Source organism: Quercus lobata, chromosome 10 (assembly GCF_001633185.2).
Source record: "Quercus lobata isolate SW786 chromosome 10, ValleyOak3.0 Primary Assembly, whole genome shotgun sequence".
NCBI lineage: Eukaryota > Viridiplantae > Streptophyta > Magnoliopsida > Fagales > Fagaceae > Quercus > Quercus lobata.
Window position 1 is genome coordinate 12,969,211 of NC_044913.1, and position 6,496 is coordinate 12,975,706.

Here is a 6,496-nt window from a genome sequence, read left to right on the forward strand (position 1 = left end):
CAATACCAAGGCTGTTGGAAAGGGATTTGAGGAGGAGGGAAGAAATAGGGAAGGTTGGGGAAGTTAACAAAAGGTGGATTAACTTGTGCATGTATTAGGGGTGGCGGTGGAGGAAGTTGTTGTGGTCTAGAGGAGAGGTGGGGCAGAGGGGAGAGGGTGGGAGCACTCATTGGGGATTAACTAGCACATACATAAATACCCATAATTAAATAAGACTCATTAATAAAACCCATGGCCTATAACTGTGGTCCATACCCAACAATTGTAAAATTACTAAAATTCCCTTGACTCAAGGATAACCAAATAAAATATATAAAAAATTAATTAACTACCACGGACACTTATTTAGCCTTAGGCTTCCAAAGAGAATATCCTTTCTTTAACCATGTTATGATTCCGCCATCACTCTTACTCTTACTTATGAATACCATAAAACTCCACATACTTTCTCTATCAAATATTCATAAAAACTCTCCTCAAACCCAAGCTAATTTTGATCGGTAACGCTTTTTTCTACAATTTTGAATCCTAGATTCACAAATCCTCCTAATCATTAACCCACCACATGCACCCAATTTATCCTACATTAGGTTGTTGGATTTTCCTATTTTATTGTTACTTAGAAAACAAACGAAATGAACTATTACAAAAAGCCAAAATTTTCAAATTTCAAATTCAAGGGGGAAGGGGCTATGTATTGTTTTGCTTGGCTGTTTTGAACTCTTTGAAGATTTCAGAAAAGAATTGGCCATTATCATTGTTGGGGCATATTCTGATTAGTATAAAAATTAGCAGGGAGGAAAAGGGGAAGGTATTTTCTTTACTAGCGTGGTTGTATGTTGGCTTTTAAGTTTTCAAGCTTCTCTGATCTTTATGGCCAATGATAGAAGAGATTTGAGCATCAAATGAAAACATTGTAGGAATGTGATGGAAAAAAATGAGGAAGAAGAGATGGGCCTTATTTCTTTGGTCGGGTTTCTTGTTATGCTTGTTGGTTTAACATTGTCAATGCTTGAGATTTTGACTAGAATTTATGCTTCTGATGTTGAACTTTAGGCTTTTGTTTTTAATTAGGAGGGGGGGGGGGGGGTAGGATTCACTTTAATTTGGGTATCAGTTGCTGAATTTGTTGAAAATTGGCCAAGTTGATGTATTTTATTTGATTGAATGGTGTTTGTGACAAATTTTTTTTCTCAAGATTTAACATTTATTTGTATCTTACACTGTTTCTCAAAAAAAAAAAAAAATTGTATCTTACACAGTCCAATTATATGTAACTTTCACTTCTATTTTTCCCCCCACCAATGAAAATAAATTCAAATACTTCTAACCATATAAATGGTGCAAACAAGGGATTAAAAATCCATGAATTGCAAAGTAATGCATTCCAAATCCCTCGATTGATTTGAAATCCAAATCCATGTTCCCAAATGCAACCTAAGTGTTGGGCTCCTTAAGAATCTTATGTTAGCAAGGCCTAGTTGTGCTATTATTTTATAATATATCCGTGATGTCAACCTTCACTAAACTTAGCCTAGAAAGCCCAATCACTAGATTTGTGCGTGTTTGTTAACTTGGAGGTTTATAAGTCATAATTTCTAATACAATTTACTTTGAATGCCAAGAGATTTGTAGCTCAGTAGCACTAACTGGTCTCCTTTATGAGGAGAATAGAGTTCAAATTTGCCTCCATTTATTTTCTTTAGTATCTTTCACATATACCTACAGTTTTCCATGAAAATCTCTACTTCAGATCTTACTTTTGCTTTCAAGATTCTCGGAACCAAGAATACTTAAAGAACAATCAGCAGAAACTTTCTTTCCAAGCTTTCTTCAAAAAGCCCTTTCTGACAGCAATTTTCTTTAAAGTAATTTTAGTACTTTTTTTTTGGTGTGTATTTTTCTCTTGGAATTCTCTCTTTGAAGAAATTTCAGCAAAGTTTAAGCCATATCTCTCTTTTTTCATTTTTGAAGTATAGCCCTCTATATATAGGGCATGAGTTGGTAGAGTTTAATTGACAATTAACCTTCTTTCCTAGCCAACCCTAATGTTTTTAAATAATCTAATTGTTATTTATTAAGTGAATATCTTATCCATTAGGACTATATCTTCTGATCTCAACCAGCTGCTTGCAGCAGAGATCTACTTCATTTAGACTTGTTTCAAAAGATAAATTGTCAAAGATTATTTCTTGTAGTAAGGGTTAATGAAATTATATTGTTAGTGGCTTGTTCATCTATTCGCGTTGAATTGCCCTCATTGTGGTAGGTATGGGAGAGAACCTAATAAAGCTGAAGGGATCTCCCTTTTTTTTAAGAAGTTAAGTGGATTTTGTGGGATTTTGATTATCTTATTGTTTAGAGGAAAAGTAATATTAAAGCTGAAATATTTCTTGTTTGTGTATGCACCAGTGATGAAGCACTCGATTTCTTTGAAGCATTTCATGCGCTTCTTGCGTACATCGTCTCATTTCTGGTTGCATTAATTGGTTTACACTTCCAAATCTTGGGCGTCTCGCCAGTTGAAACACATTTTGCTATGATCTTGCTTTTCATCATGGCTACAATCATCTATAGCATTGCGTATGTGGAGTTAAACTACAACCTCAAGATGCTGATCTTCCCATAGTTAGATTGATTTGTTTGATTTCTGGAATTATTGCTATTGAGAAACTTGTTGCAATAATAATTTCTCCCTTTTGGCTATTCATGGTTAATTTATGTCCAATCTTGATTGTAGGGGTACTGCATCATTCGTACCAACAAATTTACCAGTGTCTCTACAACACAGCTAATTTAGTACTCAGTGCAGGATTTAGCTTGTTTAAAAAGATTTATCAATTAGTTTATCAGCTATGTGACTGGCTCCTTCAGAAATTCCAATAAGCAGCTTCTCAAGCATTTTCTTCAAGTGAACAGGAAGACAATGGTATTCAAATGGAAGAAATTATGTTTAAGTGGCTTGTTATTGTTAATTAGATGTAAAGTAAGCAGAATTTTCACTTCTGCAATTTTCTGTTTGTGGAAGTTGAATTTATTTACACTTTTGTCTAAGGTTAATATACCATATTCAACATTTTTTTTTAATACTTTACAAAAGATCTCACATCCAACTGCTTAGATAAGAAAATTTACAATGCAATTTTGCAATTTTTCAATAACTAGATTTGTAAGGTTAAAAAGTTTTATGGAAAGTGAGATTACCTCTTTTTTTTTTTTTTTTTTTTTGGTGACAAACGCCAAATATTCATTTGTAAGGGAAATAAAACCAGACAAAAGCCATATGGAAATACTACAAATCGACATAACATTTGCCAAATCTTAGACCAAAAAAACATGCATATACAGTCATTGTATCACTTTAATCAGATTGATTGTGTCTCTCAAGATCTGGGAATGGACCCTTCTAACTGATGTTTGCACACCTTGTTGTTCCTTGATGGGGTAATAATGCTTGTGATTCCTTTCCTTTGTAGTAGTCAGCTGGTGTAAGAGTTAAACTCACTTGTGCATTAGTTCTAGGCACTTCTGCTATTGATTAGTATCTAGGCACTACATGTCTATTGCTTGAATTGGACTCAAAATATGTTCCACAGAGAATTGATATAGATTCTACTAAAATGATCCACTATTCCTTGATCATCTACTTGAGCCTTAAGAAAATTTCTCTCTCTCTCTCTCTCTCTCTCTCTCTCATCAACTAATCAGCCTGATCAAGTTTTTCGAGTACACATAATTTGCTCCCTCTCTAGTAGCTCCGAGATTTCCAAATGGAATGCTGCATAGTTCTTCTTTTTGTAGACCTTTCTTTTTGGATGAATAAGATACTTATCCGATATAGGAAACATCTAAGTAAAATAATTACATTAGGAAATCGACCCCCCTGGTGGAACTGCCTCTTCTAATCTTTGCATGCTCTGGAGTCTGCAGCACTGCAACGGTGAGATTGCGTGCCTAAAAATTCCTTTGTTGGCCACTTTTATTGATCTTCCTTCCCAAAATGGCTCGAAAAATGTCTAATAGGAATTTGAATTTTCTATCAAATTTGATGAAAATCCTAATGGAGCGAGACAAAGTGCTTATTGCTAGTTACATGGAGGATATGATTCATTTTTCACATAGACAGACCTATTACAACTAAACCATAGTAATTGGTCAAATGTGAGAATGGCTGTTTCCTAGACAATAAAGATCTCTTTGATTTGAGTTATTGAGGGCCCTTTTGGTAGCATCATTGGGGTTTTGCTTTTTAAAACATGAAAACTGTGATATAAAAAGTGTAGCAGAAAGTGTGTTTTGACTACTCATAATGCAAAAATAAATGTGTTTAATACTATGTTTCTATAACATTTTTTTTTTCAAAATTGAAAACATACAATTGAGTTTTGTAACCAAACAAGCCCTTAGTCTATAAAATTACAAGCAAAGTTTTCCACCCTCTTTATAATCTATACTATCTCTCAATACTACTTCCCACACATGGCTTAATTGTATCATGTTGTTTATCTTGTGAGAATTGAACTCAAACGCAGTCGCGCTCATATCCAAAATAATAAACAAATATGTAGAATGATCATAACATCAACTTGTATTTGCTCGTGAACCGTACAAAAGCTTGTTTGGTCTTTTGTTTTAGAGATGTTATGTTTATAACATTTTCACAACACTTTCACAACAAATCTTAAGTAATAAATTGTAATTGGTTGTTACGGATAGGTAAAAAAGTAATTCAAATTGTGGATTCAAATAAGAACTAATAACAACTTACTATTTATGATTTGTTATAAAAGTATTGTAGATTGCAGCACTTCTCTTTGTTTTGTTATCTAGAGGTTTTGATTTGGATGAATGGTGAAGATGGTGTGGTGCTATTCGGGTTTGCTTTGGGTGAATATGATCGGTGAGGATGGTCTTATTTGTCCATTCCTTCCCTGATACTTATAGCCACATAGAATGATATATCCTTCCCTGATTTGCTTGATAAGCAAATGCTTAAGTAAGCACTTGGTACAAAGCAAGTGCTTACTTAAGTTGTCATATATGAACTGCCTTACCTCTTCATCCTGTTACAAGTTCTGGCTCTGAGCTCAGATCCAGCTCATTTTTTAAAATCATACGTGGAAGCAATTAAGCAAATGAAGAGCAAGCATGGAAAGCTCTTAACTTCTGGCAATTATCAAGCAAGTTGACATCTTACAAGAATCCTGCAATGAAAACAGAACGCCTAACATGCATCAGCACCATATACCTCAATAGAGCAGAATCTTATTAGTCATCAACGTGGTTAGTTTTCAAAGCAAGTCTCATGAGATTCCTTTGAAGTATGATTTTGAAAATGTGCATTAAGAGATGTTCAAAAAGCGCAGATTTAATTTTTCATGGTGCAACTAAATCCAAATGATAGGGTTTTTTTGTTAACATCCAAATTAATGATTATCAAAAGAAATAATTCTTTATTACAACAATTAAAAGTCACTGAATTGGGTGTGTGGATCACAAGGCTAGTGCCACTCAATATTACGTGTCCATTTGGAATAGTTTATTTAGCTGAAATTGAAAACTTTTTATTAAAAGCATAAAAAAATGTTAAAAAATAAGTTGAATAATACTGTGACTAATGAATAGTAACAAAAATAAACTGAAAGTAAAAATAAGCTGAAAAATTCAGCTCATCCCAAATGCACACATAATATCCAGGGAAAAAAAAATCAGCTATAGCATGACTTTTTGATCACGGAAGCAAAGAAGGCTGAACTGCCTGAGAGTGAGAACTTTAAAGGAGTTATAACACAAAAACATTTATACAATATGAATTTACCAGTGATTTGATGCAATGTTATAAATACTATTTTGAACCTATTTCAACTTGTTCATTAAAATAAATTGTTTTGATACCGGTTTATTTCAATGTATGTTTTGGAATTACCGTTAATATATATATATGTATATATATTTTAATTTTTATGAAATAATGAATTTAATGTTTTTTATATATAAAACTCAAATAAAGTAAGTAGTGATTATTATGAAAAAAAATCATTTATGATTTTTTTTTAATAAAACCAACTTTTTTTCGGTGACTGTAAACAAGCAACCACCTTCTAGGACTTTCTTTCTATGTGAAACAATGGACTTTCTTTCTCACCTACGCCATTTATTTTCTTTCTCAAATTTTGAAGACAGTATACGACATCAGTTACTGTTGCAATCATTTTAGGTGCTTATTGTTCCATTTAGAACAAATAATGACAAAGGATAAGGGAGCATTATGTACAACCCTGTGCGTCTAGAGAATGGTAATTAGGAACAAAGCAACTTTCACAGGTTAAAATTGGCTTATGGCGTAAACCCAACCAAGACTACCAACTTTTCATAGCCATTTTTAGGGGTGTGCAGAAAACCCACAAACCCGCCAAATTCAACCCAACTCAACCCAACCTGCCAGGTTGGGTCGGTTTTTAAGGCTTGGTGGTTTGGGTTGGGTTACAAAAAAAAT